At 45.4% G+C, this 23,365-nt stretch overlaps 17 non-coding genes and 1 pseudogene across 17 annotated transcripts; all 18 read right to left on the reverse strand.

The window, feature by feature from the left end:
* Positions 1–191: 191 nt before the first annotated feature.
* On the reverse strand, positions 192–382 carry LOC141187240 (U2 spliceosomal RNA). Its single transcript, XR_012261445.1, has one exon. It is a non-coding gene; the product is annotated as a U2 spliceosomal RNA (small nuclear RNA).
* Positions 383–1,502: 1,120 nt separating this feature from the next.
* On the reverse strand, positions 1,503–1,693 carry LOC141187242 (U2 spliceosomal RNA). Its single transcript, XR_012261446.1, has one exon. It is a non-coding gene; the product is annotated as a U2 spliceosomal RNA (small nuclear RNA).
* A 1,121-nt stretch (positions 1,694–2,814) lies between these two features.
* On the reverse strand, positions 2,815–3,005 carry LOC141187243 (U2 spliceosomal RNA). Its single transcript, XR_012261447.1, has one exon. It is a non-coding gene; the product is annotated as a U2 spliceosomal RNA (small nuclear RNA).
* Positions 3,006–4,125: 1,120 nt separating this feature from the next.
* Positions 4,126–4,316, reverse strand: LOC141187244 (U2 spliceosomal RNA). The gene has a single exon (XR_012261448.1). It is a non-coding gene; the product is annotated as a U2 spliceosomal RNA (small nuclear RNA).
* Positions 4,317–5,442: 1,126 nt separating this feature from the next.
* Positions 5,443–5,625, reverse strand: LOC141185954 (U2 spliceosomal RNA). Its single transcript, XR_012260531.1, has one exon. It is a non-coding gene; the product is annotated as a U2 spliceosomal RNA (small nuclear RNA).
* A 794-nt stretch (positions 5,626–6,419) lies between these two features.
* LOC141186207 (U2 spliceosomal RNA) lies at positions 6,420–6,511 on the reverse strand (annotated as a pseudogene).
* A 1,122-nt stretch (positions 6,512–7,633) lies between these two features.
* LOC141187245 (U2 spliceosomal RNA) lies at positions 7,634–7,824 on the reverse strand. Its single transcript, XR_012261449.1, has one exon. It is a non-coding gene; the product is annotated as a U2 spliceosomal RNA (small nuclear RNA).
* Positions 7,825–8,946: 1,122 nt separating this feature from the next.
* Positions 8,947–9,137, reverse strand: LOC141187246 (U2 spliceosomal RNA). The gene has a single exon (XR_012261450.1). It is a non-coding gene; the product is annotated as a U2 spliceosomal RNA (small nuclear RNA).
* A 1,123-nt stretch (positions 9,138–10,260) lies between these two features.
* LOC141184149 (U2 spliceosomal RNA) lies at positions 10,261–10,451 on the reverse strand. The gene has a single exon (XR_012258932.1). It is a non-coding gene; the product is annotated as a U2 spliceosomal RNA (small nuclear RNA).
* Positions 10,452–11,572: 1,121 nt separating this feature from the next.
* Positions 11,573–11,763, reverse strand: LOC141184954 (U2 spliceosomal RNA). Its single transcript, XR_012259661.1, has one exon. It is a non-coding gene; the product is annotated as a U2 spliceosomal RNA (small nuclear RNA).
* Positions 11,764–12,884: 1,121 nt separating this feature from the next.
* Positions 12,885–13,075, reverse strand: LOC141185088 (U2 spliceosomal RNA). The gene has a single exon (XR_012259783.1). It is a non-coding gene; the product is annotated as a U2 spliceosomal RNA (small nuclear RNA).
* Positions 13,076–14,191: 1,116 nt separating this feature from the next.
* Positions 14,192–14,382, reverse strand: LOC141187247 (U2 spliceosomal RNA). The gene has a single exon (XR_012261451.1). It is a non-coding gene; the product is annotated as a U2 spliceosomal RNA (small nuclear RNA).
* Positions 14,383–15,502: 1,120 nt separating this feature from the next.
* On the reverse strand, positions 15,503–15,693 carry LOC141187248 (U2 spliceosomal RNA). Its single transcript, XR_012261452.1, has one exon. It is a non-coding gene; the product is annotated as a U2 spliceosomal RNA (small nuclear RNA).
* Positions 15,694–16,821: 1,128 nt separating this feature from the next.
* Positions 16,822–17,013, reverse strand: LOC141185596 (U2 spliceosomal RNA). Its single transcript, XR_012260244.1, has one exon. It is a non-coding gene; the product is annotated as a U2 spliceosomal RNA (small nuclear RNA).
* Positions 17,014–18,133: 1,120 nt separating this feature from the next.
* On the reverse strand, positions 18,134–18,324 carry LOC141187249 (U2 spliceosomal RNA). Its single transcript, XR_012261453.1, has one exon. It is a non-coding gene; the product is annotated as a U2 spliceosomal RNA (small nuclear RNA).
* A 1,122-nt stretch (positions 18,325–19,446) lies between these two features.
* On the reverse strand, positions 19,447–19,637 carry LOC141187250 (U2 spliceosomal RNA). The gene has a single exon (XR_012261454.1). It is a non-coding gene; the product is annotated as a U2 spliceosomal RNA (small nuclear RNA).
* Positions 19,638–20,759: 1,122 nt separating this feature from the next.
* On the reverse strand, positions 20,760–20,950 carry LOC141184103 (U2 spliceosomal RNA). The gene has a single exon (XR_012258890.1). It is a non-coding gene; the product is annotated as a U2 spliceosomal RNA (small nuclear RNA).
* A 1,120-nt stretch (positions 20,951–22,070) lies between these two features.
* LOC141184104 (U2 spliceosomal RNA) lies at positions 22,071–22,261 on the reverse strand. Its single transcript, XR_012258891.1, has one exon. It is a non-coding gene; the product is annotated as a U2 spliceosomal RNA (small nuclear RNA).
* Positions 22,262–23,365: the final 1,104 nt, after the last annotated feature.

Consider the following 23,365-nt stretch of genomic DNA (forward strand, 5'->3'; position numbering starts at 1 on the left):
AATGCAATGCACAGTTGCTGAAGTTGAACCAAAATGAGCTTGTCATCTGGCTTCTGCAACTTTTAACATGAAAAATCCAATGAGGAGAAGAAAAGCAAAGCCAAAGAGTCCATCCCAAAATCCGACAAACAAGCAAAATGAACAAAAAGCATTGAATTCAATTCTTTCTAGTTTTAGAAACTGCATTAAAGAAGGGGTGCACCGGTCCTGGAGATACTGCAATACCAGGTCAATGCGTGGAGTGGACAGAGCAAGCTCTTTTTCCATCTCCCTGTTCTAAAAATCCATTTAATATATGGTCCCCAGATAGGGGACGTATCAGATATTAAACTGATAAGAACAGATACTACACTTGATCTTAGCCAAAAGGCCGAGAAGCGATAACCAGAATTGGTTTCCGACTACGGTGCCACCCAAGGATTCTGAAAAGTCCTTTTGTGGAGATGGCCACCTGGACTCCCGTTAAGAAGACATGCTGTCAACCTCTAGATCCCTCACATGCCTGCACTTTTCGGCTTGCTGCTGCTGCAATCCACGCGTTTTAGATCTGCATAACTCCACCTCTTTTAGCACAGTACCCTCAACCCCCGGCTGTTCCCACCCGCCTCAACACCGTTGGAAGGGAGGAGAACCAATTAAGGCGGGGGGGGGGTGGAACGAGCAGCTGTCTACCCTTAGCAGGAGGGTTGCTGATTAATTACCTCTCCTGCTGCTGCTGCTGCTGGCTGTCCAGCAGCAGACTGAAGGTGGCTGCTGCTGTGCGCAGGTATATAAAGGCTCAGAGCCTATTATGACACGCGCAGCCAGCGTTCCATTGCCACATTCCGTCTACTGCAGGCGGGATACCTGGATGGCTGAATGTCACTGAGAAGCTCACAGAGACCGCCATAAGCAACAGTTTAAAAGAATGCCACAGACTAATCAACCAAACTTTTTGGGTTGGTTTCTCTTTTATAGTCTGCAGGCATTAAATGAAAGAAGTCAGTGTTCCAGCAGAGGGAGACAACGTTTCAGAAAAGGCATTGTAGCAAACCAAAAAAGAAATTTTAAGCGCAGCAGAGTAACCAGCTCACATACCTGTTAGCTCAGGTGAGTTTAAAAGGCTGCTGTTGATAACAAGGGCATTTGCTAAATAGATGGTGTGTGTGCAACAATATACTGAAAGGTCAATTATATTGTGCAGCTTATCTCACCACCTGTAGTTATTTAGGTGAAAGCTCCAAAATGCTTGCCTAATATGTCTGTTTATCCAAAAGGAAGTATAGAGGGAGAGCTAGATAGATAGCATTGCATTACATTACATTACATGGCAATGCAATGCACAGTTGCTGAAGTTGAACCAAAATGAGCTTGTCATCTGGCTTCTGCAACTTTTAACATGAAAAATCCAATGAGGAGAAGAAAAGCAAAGCCAAAGAGTCCATCCCAAAATCCGACAAACAAGCAAAATGAACAAAAAGCATTGAATTCAATTCTTTCTGATTTTAGAAACTGCATTAAAGAAGGGGTGCACCGGTCCTGGAGATACTGCAATACCAGGTCAATGCGTGGAGTGGACAGAGCAAGCTCTTTTTCCATCTCCCTGTTCTAAAAATCCATTTAATATATGGTCCCCAGATAGGGGACGTATCAGATATTAAACTGATAAGAACAGATACTACACTTGATCTTAGCCAAAAGGCCGAGAAGCGATAACCAGAATTGGATTCCGACTACTGTGCCACCCAAGGATTCTGAAAAGTCCATTTGTGGAGATGGCCACCTGGACTCCCGTTAAGAAGACATGCTGTCAACCTCTAGATCCCTCACATGCCTGCACTTTTCGGCTTGCTGCTGCTGCTATCCACGCGTTTTAGATCTGCATAACTCCACCTCTTTTAGCACAGTACCCTCAACCCCCGGCTGTTCCCACCCGCCTCAACACCGTTGGAAGGGAGGAGAACCAATTAAGGCGGGGGGGGGGGTGGAACGAGCAGCTGTCTACCCTTAGCAGGAGGGTTGCTGATTAATTACCTCTCCTGCTGCTGCTGCTGCTGGCTGTCCAGCAGCAGACTGAAGGTGGCTGCTGCTGTGCGCAGGTATATAAAGGCTCAGAGCCTATTATGACACGCGCAGCCAGCGTTCCATTGCCACATTCCGTCTACTGCAGGCGGGATACCTGGATGGCTGAATGTCACTGAGAAGCTCACAGAGACCGCCATAAGCAACAGTTTAAAAGAATGCCACAGACTAATCAACCAAACTTTTTGGGTTGGTTTCTCTTTTATAGTCTGCAGGCATTAAATGAAAGAAGTCAGTGTTCCAGAAGAGGGAGACAACGTTTCAGAAAAGGCATTGTAGCAAACCAAAAAAGAAATTTTAAGCGCAGCAGAGTAACCAGCTCACATACCTGTTAGCTCAGGTGAGTTTAAAAGGCTGCTGTTGATAACAAGGGCATTTGCTAAATAGATGGTGTGTGTGCAACAATATACTGAAAGGTCAATTATATTGTGCAGCTTATCTCACCACCTGTAGTTATTTAGGTGAAAGCTCCAAAATGCTTGCCTAATATGTCTGTTTATCCAAAAGGAAGTATAGAGGGAGAGCTAGATAGATAGCATTGCATTACATTACATTACATGGCAATGCAATGCACAGTTGCTGAAGTTGAACCAAAATGAGCTTGTCATCTGGCTTCTGCAACTTTTAACATGAAAAATCCAATGAGGAGAAGAAAAGCAAAGCCAAAGAGTCCATCCCAAAATCCGACAAACAAGCAAAATGAACAAAAAGCATTGAATTCAATTCTTTCTGATTTTAGAAACTGCATTAAAGAAGGGGTGCACCGGTCCTGGAGATACTGCAATACCAGGTCAATGCGTGGAGTGGACAGAGCAAGCTCTTTTTCCATCTCCCTGTTCTAAAAATCCATTTAATATATGGTCCCCAGATAGGGGACGTATCAGATATTAAACTGATAAGAACAGATACTACACTTGATCTTAGCCAAAAGGCCGAGAAGCGATAACCAGAATTGGTTTCCGACTACGGTGCCACCCAAGGATTCTGAAAAGTCCATTTGTGGAGATGGCCACCTGGACTCCCGTTAAGAAGACATGCTGTCAACCTCTAGATCCCTCACATGCCTGCACTTTTCGGCTTGCTGCTGCTGCAATCCACGCGTTTTAGATCTGCATAACTCCACCTCTTTTAGCACAGTACCCTCAACCCCCGGCTGTTCCCACCCGCCTCAACACCGTTGGAAGGGAGGAGAACCAATTAAGGCGGGGGGGGGGTGGAACGAGCAGCTGTCTACCCTTAGCAGGAGGGTTGCTGATTAATTACCTCTCCTGCTGCTGCTGCTGCTGGCTGTCCAGCAGCAGACTGAAGGTGGCTGCTGCTGTGCGCAGGTATATAAAGGCTCAGAGCCTATTATGACACGCGCAGCCAGCGTTCCATTGCCACATTCCGTCTACTGCAGGCGGGATACCTGGATGGCTGAATGTCACTGAGAAGCTCACAGAGACCGCCATAAGCAACAGTTTAAAAGAATGCCACAGACTAATCAACCAAACTTTTTGGGTTGGTTTCTCTTTTATAGTCTGCAGGCATTAAATGAAAGAAGTCAGTGTTCCAGCAGAGGGAGACAACGTTTCAGAAAAGGCATTGTAGCAAACCAAAAAAGAAATTTTAAGCGCAGCAGAGTAACCAGCTCACATACCTGTTAGCTCAGGTGAGTTTAAAAGGCTGCTGTTGATAACAAGGGCATTTGCTAAATAGATGGTGTGTGTGCAACAATATACTGAAAGGTCAATTATATTGTGCAGCTTATCTCACCACCTGTAGTTATTTAGTTGAAAGCTCCAAAATGCTTGCCTAATATGTCTGTTTATCCAAAAGGAAGTATAGAGGGAGAGCTAGATAGATAGCATTGCATTACATTACATTACATGGCAATGCAATGCACAGTTGCTGAAGTTGAACCAAAATGAGCTTGTCATCTGGCTTCTGCAACTTTTAACATGAAAAATCCAATGAGGAGAAGAAAAGCAAATCCAAAGAGTCCATCCCAAAATCCGACAAACAAGCAAAATGAACAAAAAGCATTGAATTCAATTCTTTCTGATTTTAGAAACTGCATTAAAGAAGGGGTGCACCGGTCCTGGAGATACTGCAATACCAGGTCAATGCGTGGAGTGGACAGAGCAAGCTCTTTTTCCATCTCCCTGTTCTAAAAATCCATTTAATATATGGTCCCCAGATAGGGGACGTATCAGATATTAAACTGATAAGAACAGATACTACACTTGATCTTAGCCAAAAGGCCGAGAAGCGATAACCAGAATTGGTTTCCGACTACGGTGCCACCCAAGGATTCTGAAAAGTCCATTTGTGGAGATGGCCACCTGGACTCCCGTTAAGAAGACATGCTGTCAACCTCTAGATCCCTCACATGCCTGCACTTTTCGGCTTGCTGCTGCTGCAATCCACGCGTTTTAGATCTGCATAACTCCACCTCTTTTAGAACAGTACCCTCAACCCCCGGCTGTTCCCACCCGCCTCAACACCGTTGGAAGGGAGGAGAACCAATTAAGGCGGGGGGGGGGGGGGGGTGGAACGAGCAGCTGTCTACCCTTAGCAGGAGGGTTGCTGATTAATTACCTCTCCTGCTGCTGCTGCTGCTGGCTGTCCAGCAGCAGACTGAAGGTGGCTGCTGCTGTGCGCAGGTATATAAAGGCTCAGAGCCTATTATGACACGCGCAGCCAGCGTTCCATTGCCACATTCCGTCTACTGCAGGCGGGATACCTGGATGGCTGAATGTCACTGAGAAGCTCACAGAGACCGCCATAAGCAACAGTTTAAAAGAATGCCACAGACTAATCAACCAAACTTTTTGGGTTGGTTTCTCTTTTATAGTCTGCAGGCATTAAATGAAAGAAGTCAGTGTTCCAGCAGAGGGAGACAACGTTTCAGAAAAGGCATTGTAGCAAACCAAAAAAGAAATTTTAAGCGCAGCAGAGTAACCAGCTCACATACCTGTTAGCTCAGGTGAGTTTAAAAGGCTGCTGTTGATAACAAGGGCATTTGCTAAATAGATGGTGTGTGTGCAACAATATACTTAAAGGTCAATTATATTGTGCAGCTTATCTCACCACCTGTAGTTATTTAGGTGAAAGCTCCAAAATGCTTGCCTAATATGTCTGTTTATCCAAAAGGAAGTATAGAGGGAGAGCTAGATAGATAGCATTGCATTACATTACATTACATGGCAATGCAATGCACAGTTGCTGAAGTTGAACCAAAATGAGCTTGTCATCTGGCTTCTGCAACTTTTAACATGAAAAATCCAATGAGGAGAAGAAAAGCAAAGCCAAAGAGTCCATCCCAAAATCCGACAAACAAGCAAAATGAACAAAAAGCATTGAATTCAATTCTTTCTGATTTTAGAAACTGCATTAAAGAAGGGGTGCACCGGTCCTGGAGATACTGCAATACCAGGTCAATGCGTGGAGTGGACAGAGCAAGCTCTTTTTCCATCTCCCTGTTCTAAAAATCCATTTAATATATGGTCCCCAGATAGGGGACGTATCAGATATTAAACTGATAAGAACAGATTTTTTTTTTTTTTTTTTCGAAAGCCCGAATTCGTGTACAAAACCCGAGTGCGCTTAAAAAAGTGACAAGTGCCACAAAAAAAGTGCACTAGGATGCTGGTCTTCTTGAAACCCTCTCCAAAAGGAGAAGGGTCCCCCAAACCATTCCCCGTCCCTCCGAGCCAAAAGGCCACAGCGAGGAACAGGGACAAAAAGCCACCTCCAGCCGAAGCCAGAGGCGACCCAATCTTACCCCCAGCACCTGCCCGAGTTCTCACCCGAGCAAGGCACTGGGAGCCAAAGACTGTGCTCCCCTCCCGGAAGAGGGGAGCCAACAACGCTCTCCTCCCGAAAGAGGAGAGCCAGGGGGGTTCAGGGGGGAGCGGAACCTGATGGCCACACACTCCCCCCCTAGACCTGCCAAGAGAGGAACCCGTAAGGGAACCGCATCCCGACAAAATCCTAGTAGGACGTGACACACGTGAATAAGTGGACACACAGTGACAAAGAAATTAAATAAATAGTGAAGGTTTCACAGTATAATACTGCCCGGACCTTCGACCGGGAATTGAAAAATTCCCCATCCTAAGGCCAGAAGGCCCGGAATAAGGGTGTGTGCGAAGAAAGAAAATTTGAAGTGCTTGTGCAAATGTGCCATAAACTCAAGTGGGGTTCCCAATCCCAGTGAGTTAAGGCACCCCAGGGTCACCACTCCTGGGGCACTTCACACTTCGGGCTTTCGATCTTCCCCGGCCCAATGGCGTCGATCCTGGGGGGCCATGCTTTCCACCAGATGACTATATTAGCCACCTGGCGTACTAACAAGCGCCTAAACCCCAGTGTGCATAATGTATCAATCTACTAGGGCGGCCAACATCCAAAACCGCCTTTTCGAAAGATACTACACTTGATCTTAGCCAAAAGGCCGAGAAGCGATAACCAGAATTGGTTTCCGACTACGGTGCCACCCAAGGATTCTGAAAAGTCCATTTGTGGAGATGGCCACCTGGACTCCAGTTAAGAAGACATGCTGTCAACCTCTAGATCCCTCACATGCCTGCACTTTTCGGCTTGCTGCTGCTGCAATCCACGCGTTTTAGATCTGCATAACTCCACCTCTTTTAGCACAGTACCCTCAACCCCCGGCTGTTCCCACCCGCCTCAACACCGTTGGAAGGGAGGAGAACCAATTAAGGCGGGGGGTGGGGGTGGAACGAGCAGCTGTCTACCCTTAGCAGGAGGGTTGCTGATTAATTACCTCTCCTGCTGCTGCTGCTGCTGGCTGTCCAGCAGCAGACTGAAGGTGGCTGCTGCTGTGCGCAGGTATATAAAGGCTCAGAGCCTATTATGACACGCGCAGCCAGCGTTCCATTGCCACATTCCGTCTACTGCAGGCGGGATACCTGGATGGCTGAATGTCACTGAGAAGCTCACAGAGACCGCCATAAGCAACAGTTTAAAAGAATGCCACAGACTAATCAACCAAACTTTTTGGGTTGGTTTCTCTTTTATAGTCTGCAGGCATTAAATGAAAGAAGTCAGTGTTCCAGCAGAGGGAGACAACGTTTCAGAAAAGGCATTGTAGCAAACCAAAAAAGAAATTTTAAGCGCAGCAGAGTAACCAGCTCACATACCTGTTAGCTCAGGTGAGTTTAAAAGGCTGCTGTTGATAACAAGGGCATTTGCTAAATAGATGGTGTGTGTGCAACAATATACTGAAAGGTCAATTATATTGTGCAGCTTATCTCACCACCTGTAGTTATTTAGGTGAAAGCTCCAAAATGCTTGCCTAATATGTCTGTTTATCCAAAAGGAAGTATAGAGGGAGAGCTAGATAGATAGCATTGCATTACATTACATTACATGGCAATGCAATGCACAGTTGCTGAAGTTGAACCAAAATGAGCTTGTCATCTGGCTTCTGCAACTTTTAACATGAAAAATCCAATGAGGAGAAGAAAAGCAAAGCCAAAGAGTCCATCCCAAAATCCGACAAACAAGCAAAATGAACAAAAAGCATTGAATTCAATTCTTTCTGATTTTAGAAACTGCATTAAAGAAGGGGTGCACCGGTCCTGGAGATACTGCAATACCAGGTCAATGCGTGGAGTGGACAGAGCAAGCTCTTTTTCCATCTCCCTGTTCTAAAAATCCATTTAATATATGGTCCCCAGATAGGGGACGTATCAGATATTAAACTGATAAGAACAGATACTACACTTGATCTTAGCCAAAAGGCCGAGAAGCGATAACCAGAATTGGTTTCCGACTACGGTGCCACCCAAGGATTCTGAAAAGTCCATTTGTGGAGATGGCCACCTGGACTCCCGTTAAGAAGACATGCTGTCAACCTCTAGATCCCTCACATGCCTGCACTTTTCGGCTTGCTGCTGCTGCAATCCACGCGTTTTAGATCTGCATAACTCCACCTCTTTTAGCACAGTACCCTCAACCCCCGGCTGTTCCCACCCGCCTCAACACCGTTGGAAGGGAGGAGAACCAATTAAGGCGGGGGGGGGGGGTGGAACGAGCAGCTGTCTACCCTTAGCAGGAGGGTTGCTGATTAATTACCTCTCCTGCTGCTGCTGCTGCTGGCTGTCCAGCAGCAGACTGAAGGTGGCTGCTGCTGTGCGCAGGTATATAAAGGCTCAGAGCCTATTATGACACGCGCAGCCAGCGTTCCATTGCCACATTCCGTCTACTGCAGGCGGGATACCTGGATGGCTGAATGTCACTGAGAAGCTCACAGAGACCGCCATAAGCAACAGTTTAAAAGAATGCCACAGACTGATCAACCAAACTTTTTGGGTTGGTTTCTCTTTTATAGTCTGCAGGCATTAAATGAAAGAAGTCAGTGTTCCAGCAGAGGGAGACAACGTTTCAGAAAAGGCATTGTAGCAAACCAAAAAAGACATTTTAAGCGCAGCAGAGTAACCAGCTCACATACCTGTTAGCTCAGGTGAGTTTAAAAGGCTGCTGTTGATAACAAGGGCATTTGCTAAATAGATGGTGTGTGTGCAACAATATACTGAAAGGTCAATTATATTGTGCAGCTTATCTCACCACCTGTAGTTATTTAGGTGAAAGCTCCAAAATGCTTGCCTAATATGTCTGTTTATCCAAAAGGAAGTATAGAGGGAGAGCTAGATAGATAGCATTGCATTACATTACATTACATGGCAATGCAATGCACAGTTGCTGAAGTTGAACCAAAATGAGCTTGTCATCTGGCTTCTGCAACTTTTAACATGAAAAATCCAATGAGGAGAAGAAAAGCAAAGCCAAAGAGTCCATCCCAAAATCCGACAAACAAGCAAAATGAACAAAAAGCATTGAATTCAATTCTTTCTGATTTTAGAAACTGCATTAAAGAAGGGGTGCACCGGTCCTGGAGATACTGCAATACCAGGTCAATGCGTGGAGTGGACAGAGCAAGCTCTTTTTCCATCTCCCTGTTCTAAAAATCCATTTAATATATGGTCCCCAGATAGGGGACGTATCAGATATTAAACTGATAAGAACAGATACTACACTTGATCTTAGCCAAAAGGCCGAGAAGCGATAACCAGAATTGGTTTCCGACTACGGTGCCACCCAAGGATTCTGAAAAGTCCATTTGTGGAGATGGCCACCTGGACTCCCGTTAAGAAGACATGCTGTCAACCTCTAGATCCCTCACATGCCTGCACTTTTCGGCTTGCTGCTGCTGCAATCCACGCGTTTTAGATCTGCATAACTCCACCTCTTTTAGCACAGTACCCTCAACCCCCGGCTGTTCCCACCCGCCTCAACACCGTTGGAAGGGAGGAGAACCAATTAAGGCGGGGGGGGGGGGGTGGAACGAGCAGCTGTCTACCCTTAGCAGGAGGGTTGCTGATTAATTACCTCTCCTGCTGCTGCTGCTGCTGGCTGTCCAGCAGCAGACTGAAGGTGGCTGCTGCTGTGCGCAGGTATATAAAGGCTCAGAGCCTATTATGACACGCGCAGCCAGCGTTCCATTGCCACATTCCGTCTACTGCAGGCGGGATACCTGGATGGCTGAATGTCACTGAGAAGCTCACAGAGACCGCCATAAGCAACAGTTTAAAAGAATGCCACAGACTAATCAACCAAACTTTTTGGGTTGGTTTCTCTTTTATAGTCTGCAGGCATTAAATGAAAGAAGTCAGTGTTCCAGCAGAGGGAGACAACGTTTCAGAAAAGGCATTGTAGCAAACCAAAAAAGAAATTTTAAGCGCAGCAGAGTAACCAGCTCACATACCTGTTAGCTCAGGTGAGTTTAAAAGGCTGCTGTTGATAACAAGGGCATTTGCTAAATAGATGGTGTGTGTGCAACAATATACTGAAAGGTCAATTATATTGTGCAGCTTATCTCACCACCTGTAGTTATTTAGGTGAAAGCTCCAAAATGCTTGCCTAATATGTCTGTTTATCCAAAAGGAAGTATAGAGGGAGAGCTAGATAGATAGCATTGCATTACAATACATTACATGGCAATGCAATGCACAGTTGCTGAAGTTGAACCAAAATGAGCTTGTCATCTGGCTTCTGCAACTTTTAACATGAAAAATCCAATGAGGAGAAGATAAGCAAAGCCAAAGAGTCCATCCCAAAATCCGACAAACAAGCAAAATGAACAAAAAGCATTGAATTCAATTCTTTCTGATTTTAGAAACTGCATTAAAGAAGGGGTGCACCGGTCCTGGAGATACTGCAATACCAGGTCAATGCGTGGAGTGGAAAGAGCAAGCTCTTTTTCCATCTCCCTGTTCTAAAAATCCATTTAATATATGGTCCCCAGATAGGGGACGTATCAGATATTAAACTGATAAGAACAGATACTACACTTGATCTTAGCCAAAAGGCCGAGAAGCGATAACCAGAATTGGTTTCCGACTACGGTGCCACCCAAGGATTCTGAAAAGTCCATTTGTGGAGATGGCCACCTGGACTCCCGTTAAGAAGACATGCTGTCAACCTCTAGATCCCTCACATGCCTGCACTTTTCGGCTTGCTGCTGCTGCAATCCACGCGTTTTAGGTCTGCATAACTCCACCTCTTTTAGCACAGTACCCTCAACCCCCGGCTGTTCCCACCCGCCTCAACACCGTTGGAAGGGAGGAGAACCAATTAAGGCGGGGGGGGGGGTGGAACGAGCAGCTGTCTACCCTTAGCAGGAGGGTTGCTGATTAATTACCTCTCCTGCTGCTGCTGCTGCTGGCTGTCCAGCAGCAGACTGAAGGTGGCTGCTGCTGTGCGCAGGTATATAAAGGCTCAGAGCCTATTATGACACGCGCAGCCAGCGTTCCATTGCCACATTCCGTCTACTGCAGGCGGGATACCTGGATGGCTGAATGTCACTGAGAAGCTCACAGAGACCGCCATAAGCAACAGTTTAAAAGAATGCCACAGACTAATCAACCAAACTTTTTGGGTTGGTTTCTCTTTTATAGTCTGCAGGCATTAAATGAAAGAAGTCAGTGTTCCAGCAGAGGGAGACAACGTTTCAGAAAAGGCATTGTAGCAAACCAAAAAAGAAATTTTAAGCGCAGCAGAGTAACCAGCTCACATACCTGTTAGCTCAGGTGAGTTTAAAAGGCTGCTGTTGATAACAAGGGCATTTGCTAAATAGATGGTGTGTGTGCAACAATATACTGAAAGGTCAATTATATTGTGCAGCTTATCTCACCACCTGTAGTTATTTAGGTGAAAGCTCCAAAATGCTTGCCTAATATGTCTGTTTATCCAAAAGGAAGTATAGAGGGAGAGCTAGATAGATAGCATTGCATTACATTACATTACATGGCAATGCAATGCACAGTTGCTGAAGTTGAACCAAAATGAGCTTGTCATCTGGCTTCTGCAACTTTTAACATGAAAAATCCAATGAGGAGAAGAAAAGCAAAGCCAAAGAGTCCATCCCAAAATCCGACAAACAAGCAAAATGAACAAAAAGCATTGAATTCAATTCTTTCTGATTTTAGAAACTGCATTAAAGAAGGGGTGCACCGGTCCTGGAGATACTGCAATACCAGGTCAATGCGTGGAGTGGACAGAGCAAGCTCTTTTTCCATCTCCCTGTTCTAAAAATCCATTTAATATATGGTCCCCAGATAGGGGACGTATCAGATATTAAACTGATAAGAACCGATACTACACTTGATCTTAGCCAAAAGGCCGAGAAGCGATAACCAGAATTGGTTTCCGACTACGGTGCCACCCAAGTATTCTGAAAAGTCCATTTGTGGAGATGGCCACCTGGACTCCCGTTAAGAAGACATGCTGTCAACCTCTAGATCCCTCACATGCCTGCACTTTTCGGCTTGCTGCTGCTGCAATCCACGCGTTTTAGATCTGCATAACTCCACCTCTTTTAGCACAGTACCCTCAACCCCCGGCTGTTCCCACCCGCCTCAACACCGTTGGAAGGGAGGAGAACCAATTAAGGCGGGGGGGGGGGTGGAACGAGCAGCTGTCTACCCTTAGCAGGAGGGTTGCTGATTAATTACCTCTCCTGCTGCTGCTGCTGCGGGCTGTCCAGCAGCAGACTGAAGGTGGCTGCTGCTGTGCGCAGGTATATAAAGGCTCAGAGCCTATTATGACACGCGCAGCCAGCGTTCCATTGCCACATTCCGTCTACTGCAGGCGGGATACCTGGATGGCTGAATGTCACTGAGAAGCTCACAGAGACCGCCATAAGCAACAGTTTAAAAGAATGCCACAGACTAATCAACCAAACTTTTTGGGTTGGTTTCTCTTTTATAGTCTGCAGGCATTAAATGAAAGAAGTCAGTGTTCCAGCAGAGGGAGACAACGTTTCAGAAAAGGCATTGTAGCAAACCAAAAAAGAAATTTTAAGCGCAGCAGAGTAACCAGCTCACATACCTGTTAGCTCAGGTGAGTTTAAAAGGCTGCTGTTGATAACAAGGGCATTTGCTAAATAGATGGTGTGTGTGCAACAATATACTGAAAGGTCAATTATATTGTGCAGCTTATCTCACCACCTGTAGTTATTTAGGTGAAAGCTCCAAAATGCTTGCCTAATATGTCTGTTTATCCAAAAGGAAGTATAGAGGGAGAGCTAGATAGATAGCATTGCATTACATTACATTACATGGCAATGCAATGCACAGTTGCTGAAGTTGAACCAAAATGAGCTTGTCATCTGGCTTCTGCAACTTTTAACATGAAAAATCCAATGAGGAGAAGAAAAGCAAAGCCAAAGAGTCCATCCCAAAATCCGACAAACAAGCAAAATGAACAAAAAGCATTGAATTCAATTCTTTCTGATTTTAGAAACTGCATTAAAGAAGGGGTGCACCGGTCCTGGAGATACTGCAATACCAGGTCAATGCGTGGAGTGGACAGAGCAAGCTCTTTTTCCATCTCCCTGTTCTAAAAATCCATTTAATATATGGTCCCCAGATAGGGTACGTATCAGATATTAAACTGATAAGAACAGATACTACACTTGATCTTAGCCAAAAGGCCGAGAAGCGATAACCAGAATTGGTTTCCGACTACGGTGCCACCCAAGGATTCTGAAAAGTCCATTTGTGGAGATGGCCACCTGGACTCCCGTTAAGAAGACATGCTGTCAACCTCTAGATCCCTCACATGCCTGCACTTTTCGGCTTGCTGCTGCTGCAATCCACGCGTTTTAGATCTGCATAACTCCACCTCTTTTAGCACAGTACCCTCAACCCCCGGCTGTTCCCACCCGCCTCAACACCGTTGGAAGGGAGGAGAACCAATTAAGGCGGGGGGGGGGGGTGGAACGAGCAGCTGTCTACCCTTAGCAGGAGGGTTGCTGATTAATTACCTCTCCAGCTGCTGCTGGCTGTCCAGCAGCAGACTGAAGGTGGCTGCTGCTGTGCGCAGGTATATAAAGGCTCAGAGCCTATTATGACACGCGCAGCCAGCGTTCCATTGCCACATTCCGTCTACTGCAGGCGGGATACCTGGATGGCTGAATGTCACTGAGAAGCTCACAGAGACCGCCATAAGCAACAGTTTAAAAGAATGCCACAGACTAATCAACCAAACTTTTTGGGTTGGTTTCTCTTTTATAGTCTGCAGGCATTAAATGAAAGAAGTCAGTGTTCCAGCAGAGGGAGACAACGTTTCAGAAAAGGCATTGTAGCAAACCAAAAAAGAAATTTTAAGCGCAGCAGAGTAACCAGCTCACATACCTGTTAGCTCAGGTGAGTTTAAAAGGCTGCTGTTGATAACAAGGGCATTTGCTAAATAGATGGTGTGTGTGCAACAATATACTGAAAGGTCAATTATATTGTGCAGCTTATCTCACCACCTGTAGTTATTTAGGTGAAAGCTCCAAAATGCTTGCCTAATATGTCTGTTTATCCAAAAGGAAGTATAGAGGGAGAGCTAGATAGATAGCATTGCATTACATTACATTACATGGCAATGCAATGCACAGTTGCTGAAGTTGAACCAAAATGAGCTTGTCATCTGGCTTCTGCAACTTTTAACATGAAAAATCCAATGAGGAGAAGAAAAGCAAAGCCAAAGAGTCCATCCCAAAATCCGACAAACAAGCAAAATGAACAAAAAGCATTGAATTCAATTCTTTCTGATTTTAGAAACTGCATTAAAGAAGGGGTGCACCGGTCCTGGAGATACTGCAATACCAGGTCAATGCGTGGAGTGGACAGAGCAAGCTCTTTTTCCATCTCCCTGTTCTAAAAATCCATTTAATATATGGTCCCCAGATAGGGGACGTATCAGATATTAAACTGATAAGAACAGATACTACACTTGATCTTAGCCAAAAGGCCGAGAAGCGATAACCAGAATTGGTTTCCGACTACGGTGCCACCCAAGGATTCTGAAAAGTCCATTTGTGGAGATGGCAACCTGGACTCCCGTTAAGAAGACATGCTGTCAACCTCTAGATCCCTCACATGCCTGCACTTTTCGGCTTGCTGCTGCTGCAATCCACGCGTTTTAGATCTGCATAACTCCACCTCTTTTAGCACAGTACCCTCAACCCCCGGCTGTTCCCACCCGCCTCAACACCGTTGGAAGGGAGGAGAACCAATTAAGGCGGGGGGGGGGTGGAACGAGCAGCTGTCTACCCTTAGCAGGAGGGTTGCTGATTAATTACCTCTCCTGCTGCTGCTGCTGCTGGCTGTCCAGCAGCAGACTGAAGGTGGCTGCTGCTGTGCGCAGGTATATAAAGGCTCAGAGCCTATTATGACACGCGCAGCCAGCATTCCATTGCCACATTCCGTCTACTGCAGGCGGGATACCTGGATGGCTGAATGTCACTGAGAAGCTCACAGAGACCGCCATAAGCAACAGTTTAAAAGAATGCCACAGACTAATCAACCAAACTTTTTGGGTTGGTTTCTCTTTTATAGTCTGCAGGCATTAAATGAAAGAAGTCAGTGTTCCAGCAGAGGGAGACAACGTTTCAGAAAAGGCATTGTAGCAAACCAAAAAAGAAATTTTAAGCGCAGCAGAGTAACCAGCTCACATACCTGTTAGCTCAGGTGAGTTTAAAAGGCTGCTGTTGATAACAAGGGCATTTGCTAAATAGATGGTGTGTGTGCAACAATATACTGAAAGGCCAATTATATTGTGCAGCTTATCTCACCACCTGTAGTTATTTAGGTGAAAGCTCCAAAATGCTTGCCTAATATGTCTGTTTATCCAAAAGGAAGTATAGAGGGAGAGCTAGATAGATAGCATTGCATTACATTACATTACATGGCAATGCAATGCACAGTTGCTGAAGTTGAACCAAAATGAGCTTGTCATCTGGCTTCTGCAACTTTTAACATGAAAAATCCAATGAGGAGAAGAAAAGCAAAGCCAAAGAGTCCATCCCAAAATCCGACAAACAAGCAAAATGAACAAAAAGCATTGAATTCAATTCTTTCTGATTTTAGAAACTGCATTAAAGAAGGGGTGCACCGGTCCTGGAGATACTGCAATACCAGGTCAATGCGTGGAGTGGACAGAGCAAGCTCTTTTTCCATCTCCCTGTTCTAAAAATCCATTTAATATATGGTCCCCAGATAGGGGACGTATCAGATATTAAACTGATAAGAACAGATACTACACTTGATCTTAGCCAAAAGGCCGAGAAGCGATAACCAGAATTGGTTTCCAACTACGGTGCCACCCAAGGATTCTGAAAAGTCCATTTGTGGAGATGGCCACCTGGACTCCCGTTAAGAAGACATGCTGTCAACCTCTAGATCCCTCACATGCCTGCACTTTTCGGCTTGCTGCTGCTGCAATCCACGCGTTTTAGATCTGCATAACTCCACCTCTTTTAGCACAGTACCCTCAACCCCCGGCTGTTCCCACCCGCCTCAACACCGTTGGAAGGGAGGAGAACCAATTAAGGCGGGGGGGGGGGGGGGGGGTGGAACGAGCAGCTGTCTACCCTTAGCAGGAGGGTTGCTGATTAATTACCTCTCCTGCTGCTGCTGCTGCTGGCTGTCCAGCAGCAGACTGAAGGTGGCTGCTGCTGTGCGCAGGTATATAAAGGCTCAGAGCCTATTATGACACGCGCAGCCAGCGTTCCATTGCCACATTCCGTCTACTGCAGGCGGGATACCTGGATGGCTGAATGTCACTGAGAAGCTCACAGAGACCGCCATAAGCAACAGTTTAAAAGAATGCCACAGACTAATCAACCAAACTTTTTGGGTTGGTTTCTCTTTTATAGTCTGCAGGCATTAAATGAAAGAAGTCAGTGTTCCAGCAGAGGGAGACAACGTTTCAGAAAAGGCATTGTAGCAAACCAAAAAAGAAATTTTAAGCGCAGCAGAGTAACCAGCTCACATACCTGTTAGCTCAGGTGAGTTTAAAAGGCTGCTGTTGATAACAAGGGCATTTGCTAAATAGATGGTGTGTGTGCAACAATATACTGAAAGGTCAATTATATTGTGCAGCTTATCTCACCACCTGTAGTTATTTAGGTGAAAGCTCCAAAATGCTTGCCTAATATGTCTGTTTATCCAAAAGGAAGTATAGAGGGAGAGCTAGATAGATAGCATTGCATTACATTACATTACATGGCAATGCAATGCACAGTTGCTGAAGTTGAACCAAAATGAGCTTGTCATCTGGCTTCTGCAACTTTTAACATGAAAAATCCAATGAGGAGAAGAAAAGCAAAGCCAAAGAGTCCATCCCAAAATCCGACAAACAAGCAAAATGAACAAAAAGCATTGAATTCAATTCTTTCTGATTTTAGAAACTGCATTAAAGAAGGGGTGCAACCGGTCCTGGAGATACTGCAATACCAGGTCAATGCGTGGAGTGGACAGAGCAAGCTCTTTTTCCATCTCCCTGTTCTAAAAATCCATTTAATATATGGTCCCCAGATAGGGTACGTATCAGATATTAAACTGATAAGAACAGATACTACACTTGATCTTAGCCAAAAGGCCGAGAAGCGATAACCAGAATTGGTTTCCGACTACGGTGCCACCCAAGGATTCTGAAAAGTCCATTTGTGGAGATGGCCACCTGGACTCCCGTTAAGAAGACATGCTGTCAACCTCTAGATCCCTCACATGCCTGCACTTTTCGGCTTGCTGCTGCTGCAATCCACGCGTTTTAGATCTGCATAACTCCACCTCTTTTAGCACAGTACCCTCAACCCCCGGCTGTTCCCACCCGCCTCAACACCGTTGGAAGGGAGGAGAACCAATTAAGGCGGGGGGGGGGGGGGGGTGGAACGAGCAGCTGTCTACCCTTAGCAGGAGGGTTGCTGATTAATTACCTCTCCTGCTGCTGCTGGCTGTCCAGCAGCAGACTGAAGGTGGCTGCTGCTGTGCGCAGGTATATAAAGGCTCAGAGCCTATTATGACACGCGCAGCCAGCATTCCATTGCCACATTCCGTCTACTGCAGGCGGGATACCTGGATGGCTGAATGTCACTGAGAAGCTCACAGAGACCGCCATAAGCAACAGTTTAAAAGAATGCCACAGACTAATCAACCAAACTTTTTGGGTTGGTTTCTCTTTTATAGTCTGCAGGCATTAAATGAAAGAAGTCAGTGTTCCAGCAGAGGGAGACAACGTTTCAGAAAAGGCATTGTAGCAAACCAAAAAAGAAATTTTAAGCGCAGCAGAGTAACCAGCTCACATACCTGTTAGCTCAGGTGAGTTTAAAAGGCTGCTGTTGATAACAAGGGCATTTGCTAAATAGATGGTGTGTGTGCAACAATATACTGAAAGGCCAATTATATTGTGCAGCTTATCTCACCACCTGTAGTTATTTAGGTGAAAGCTCCAAAATGCTTGCCTAATATGTCTGTTTATCCAAAAGGAAGTATAGAGGGAGAGCTAGATAGATAGCATTGCATTACATTACATTACATGGCAATGCAATGCACAGTTGCTGAAGTTGAACCAAAATGAGCTTGTCATCTGGCTTCTGCAACTTTTAACATGAAAAATCCAATGAGGAGAAGAAAAGCAAAGCCAAAGAGTCCATCCCAAAATCCGACAAACAAGCAAAATGAACAAAAAGCATTGAATTCAATTCTTTCTGATTTTAGAAACTGCATTAAAGAAGGGGTGCACCGGTCCTGGAGATACTGCAATACCAGGTCAATGCGTGGAGTGGACAGAGCAAGCTCTTTTTCCATCTCCCTGTTCTAAAAATCCATTTAATATATGGTCCCCAGATAGGGGACGTATCAGATATTAAACTGATAAGAACAGATACTACACTTGATCTTAGCCAAAAGGCCGAGAAGCGATAACCAGAATTGGTTTCCAACTACGGTGCCACCCAAGGATTCTGAAAAGTCCATTTGTGGAGATGGCCACCTGGACTCCCGTTAAGAAGACATGCTGTCAACCTCTAGATCCCTCACATGCCTGCACTTTTCGGCTTGCTGCTGCTGCAATCCACGCGTTTTAGATCTGCATAACTCCACCTCTTTTAGCACAGTACCCTCAACCCCCGGCTGTTCCCACCCGCCTCAACACCGTTGGAAGGGAGGAGAACCAATTAAGGCGGGGGGGGGGGGTGGAATGAGCAGCTGTCTACCCTTAGCAGGAGGGTTGCTGATTAATTACCTCTCCTGCTGCTGCTGCTGCTGGCTGTCCAGCAGCAGACTGAAGGTGGCTGCTGCTGTGCGCAGGTATATAAAGGCTCAGAGCCTATTATGACACGCGCAGCCAGCGTTCCATTGCCACATTCCGTCTACTGCAGGCGGGATACCTGGATGGCTGAATGTCACTGAGAAGCTCACAGAGACCGCCATAAGCAACAGTTTAAAAGAATGCCACAGACTAATCAACCAAACTTTTTGGGTTGGTTTCTCTTTTATAGTCTGCAGGCATTAAATGAAAGAAGTCAGTGTTCCAGCAGAGGGAGACAACGTTTCAGAAAAGGCATTGTAGCAAACCAAAAAAGAAATTTTAAGCGCAGCAGAGTAACCAGCTCACATACCTGTTAGCTCAGGTGAGTTTAAAAGGCTGCTGATGATAACAAGGGCATTTGCTAAATAGATGGTGTGTGTGCAACAATATACTGAAAGGTCAATTATATTGTGCAGCTTATCTCACCACCTGTAGTTATTTAGGTGAAAGCTCCAAAATGCTTGCCTAAAATGTCTGTTTATCCAAAAGGAAGTATAGAGGGAGAGCTAGATAGATAGCATTGCATTACATTACATTACATGGCAATGCAATGCACAGTTGCTGAAGTTGAACCAAAATGAGCTTGTCATCTGGCTTCTGCAACTTTTAACATGAAAAATCCAATGAGGAGAAGAAAAGCAAAGCCAAAGAGTCCATCCCAAAATCCGACAAACAAGCAAAATGAACAAAAAGCATTGAATTCAATTCTTTCTGATTTTAGAAACTGCATTAAAGAAGGGGTGCACCGGTCCTGGAGATACTGCAATACCAGGTCAATGCGTGGAGTGGACAGAGCAAGCTCTTTTTCCATCTCCCTGTTCTAAAAATCCATTTAATATATGGTCCCCAGATAGGGGACGTATCAGATATTAAACTGATAAGAACAGATACTACACTTGATCTTAGCCAAAAGGCCGAGAAGCGATAACCAGAATTGGTTTCCGACTACGGTGCCACCCAAGGATTCTGAAAAGTCCATTTGTGGAGATGGCCACCTGGACTCCCGTTAAGAAGACATGCTGTCAACCTCTAGATCCCTCACATGCCTGCACTTTTCGGCTTGCTGCTGCTGCAATCCACGCGTTTTAGATCTGCATAACTCCACCTCTTTTAGCACAGTACCCTCAACCCCCGGCTGTTCCCACCCGCCTCAACACCGTTGGAAGGGAGGAGAACCAATTAAGGCGGGGGGGGGGGGTGGAACGAGCAGCTGTCTACCCTTAGCAGGAGGGTTGCTGATTAATTACCTCTCCTGCTGCTGCTGCTGCTGGCTGTCCAGCAGCAGACTGAAGGTGGCTGCTGCTGTGCGCAGGTATATAAAGGCTCAGAGCCTATTATGACACGCGCAGCCAGCGTTCCATTGCCACATTCCGTCTACTGCAGGCGGGATACCTGGATGGCTGAATGTCACTGAGAAGCTCACAGAGACCGCCATAAGCAACAGTTTAAAAGAATGCCACAGACTAATCAACCAAACTTTTTGGGTTGGCTTCTCTTTTATAGTCTGCAGGCATTAAATGAATGAAGTCAGTGTTCCAGCAGAGGGAGACAACGTTTCAGAAAAGGCATTGTAGCAAACCAAAAAAGAAATTTTAAACGCAGCAGAGTAACCAGCTCACATACCTGTTAGCTCAGGTGAGTTTAAAAGGCTGCTGTTGATAACAAGGGCATTTGCTAAATAGATGGTGTGTGTGCAACAATATACTGAAAGGTCAATTATATTGTGCAGCTTATCTCACCACCTGTAGTTATTTAGGTGAAAGCTCCAAAATGCTTGCCTAATATGTCTGTTTATCCAAAAGGAAGTATAGAGGGAGAGCTAGATAGATAGCATTGCATTACATTACATTACATGGCAATGCAATGCACAGTTGCTGAAGTTGAACCAAAATGAGCTTGTCATCTGGCTTCTGCAACTTTTAACATGAAAAATCCAATGAGGAGAAGAAAAGCAAAGCCAAAGAGTCCATCCCAAAATCCGACAAACAAGCAAAATGAACAAAAAGCATTGAATTCAATTCTTTCTGATTTTAGAAACTGCATTAAAGAAGGGGTGCACCGGTCCTGGAGATACTGCAATACCAGGTCAATGCGTGGAGTGGACAGAGCAAGCTCTTTTTCCATCTCCCTGTTCTAAAAATCCATTTAATATATGGTCCCCAGATAGGGGACGTATCAGATATTAAACTGATAAGAACAGATACTACACTTGATCTTAGCCAAAAGGCAGAGAAGCGATAACCAGAATTGGTTTCCGACTACGGTGCCACCCAAGGATTCTGAAAAGTCCATTTGTGGAGATGGCCACCTGGACTCCCGTTAAGAAGACATGCTGTCAACCTCTAGATCCCTCACATGCCTGCACTTTTCGGCTTGCTGCTGCTGCAATCCACGCGTTTTAGATCTGCATAACTCCACCTCTTTTAGCACAGTACCCTCAACCCCCGGCTGTTCCCACCCGCCTCAACACCGTTGGAAGAGAGGAGAACCAATTAAGGCGGGGGGGGGGTGGAACGAGCAGCTGTCTACCCTTAGCAGGAGGGTTGCTGATTAATTACCTCTCCTGCTGCTGCTGCTGCTGGCTGTCCAGCAGCAGACTGAAGGTGGCTGCTGCTGTGCGCAGGTATATAAAGGCTCAGAGCCTATTATGACACGCGCAGCCAGCGTTCCATTGCCACATTCCGTCTACTGCAGGCGGGATACCTGGATGGCTGAATGTCACTGAGAAGCTCACAGAGACCGCCATAAGCAACAGTTTAAAAGAATGCCACAGACTAATCAACCAAACTTTTTGGGTTGGCTTCTCTTTTATAGTCTGCAGGCATTAAATGAATGAAGTCAGTGTTCCAGCAGAGGGAGACAACGTTTCAGAAAAGGCATTGTAGCAAACCAAAAAAGAAATTTTAAGCGCAGCAGAGTAACCAGCTCACATACCTGTTAGCTCAGGTGAGTTTAAAAGGCTGCTGTTGATAACAAGGGCATTTGCTAAATAGATGGTGTGTGTGCAACAATATACTGAAAGGTCAATTATATTGTGCAGCTTATCTCACCACCTGTAGTTATTTAGGTGAAAGCTCCAAAATGCTTGCCTAATATGTCTGTTTATCCAAAAGGAAGTATAGAGGGAGAGCTAGATAGATAGCATTGCATTACATTACATTACATGGCAATGCAATGCACAGTTGCTGAAGTTGAACCAAAATGAGCTTGTCATCTGGCTTCTGCAACTTTTAACATGAAAAATCCAATGAGGAGAAGAAAAGCAAAGCCAAAGAGTCCATCCCAAAATCCGACAAACAAGCAAAATGAACAAAAAGCATTGAATTCAATTCTTTCTGATTTTAGAAACTGCATTAAAGAAGGGGTGCACCGGTCCTGGAGATACTGCAATACCAGGTCAATGCGTGGAGTGGACAGAGCAAGCTCTTTTTCCATCTCCCTGTTCTAAAAATCCATTTAATATATGGTCCCCAGATAGGGGACGTATCAGATATTAAACTGATAAGAACAGATACTACACTTGATCTTAGCCAAAAGGCAGAGAAGCGATAACCAGAATTGGTTTCCGACTACGGTGCCACCCAAGGATTCTGAAAAGTCCATTTGTGGAGATGGCCACCTGGACTCCCGTTAAGAAGACATGCTGTCAACCTCTAGATCCCTCACATGCCTGCACTTTTCGGCTTGCTGCTGCTGCAATCCACGCGTTTTAGATCTGCATAACTCCACCTCTTTTAGCACAGTACCCTCAACCCCCGGCTGTTCCCACCCGCCTCAACACCGTTGGAAGAGAGGAGAACCAATTAAGGCGGGGGGGGGGTGGAACGAGCAGCTGTCTACCCTTAGCAGGAAGGTTGCTGATTAATTACCTCTCCTGCTGCTGCTGCTGCTGGCTGTCCAGCAGCAGACTGAAGGTGGCTGCTGCTGTGCGCAGGTATATAAAGGCTCAGAGCCTATTATGACACGCGCAGCCAGCGTTCCATTGCCACATTCCGTCTACTGCAGGCGGGATACCTGGATGGCTGAATGTCACTGAGAAGCTCACAGAGACCGCCATAAGCAACAGTTTAAAAGAATGCCACAGACTAATCAACCAAACTTTTTGGGTTGGTTTCTCTTTTATAGTCTGCAGGCATTAAATGAAAGAAGTCAGTGTTCCAGCAGAGGGAGACAACGTTTCAGAAAAGGCATTGTAGCAAACCAAAAAAGAAATTTTAAGCGCAGCAGAGTAACCAGCTCACATACCTGTTAGCTCAGGTGAGTTTAAAAGGCTGCTGTTGATAACAAGGGCATTTGCTAAATAGATGGTGTGTGTGCAACAATATACTGAAAGGTCAATTATATTGTGCAGCTTATCTCACCACCTGTAGTTATTTAGGTGAAAGGTCCAAAATGCTTGCCTAATATGTCTGTTTATCCAAAAGGAAGTATAGAGGGAGAGCTAGATAGATAGCATTGCATTACATTACATTACATGGCAATGCAATGCACAGTTGCTGAAGTTGAACCAAAATGAGCTTGTCATCTGGCTTCTGCAACTTTTAACATGAAAAATCCAATGAGGAGAAGAAAAGCAAAGCCAAAGAGTCCATCCCAAAATCCGACAAACAAGCAAAATGAACAAAAAGCATTGAATTCAATTCTTTCTGATTTT

Source organism: Phyllobates terribilis, unplaced genomic scaffold (genome assembly GCF_046119375.1).
Source record: "Phyllobates terribilis strain yellow unplaced genomic scaffold, ASM4611937v1 Scaffold_40__1_contigs__length_11209783, whole genome shotgun sequence".
NCBI classification, from domain to species: domain Eukaryota; kingdom Metazoa; phylum Chordata; class Amphibia; order Anura; family Dendrobatidae; genus Phyllobates; species Phyllobates terribilis.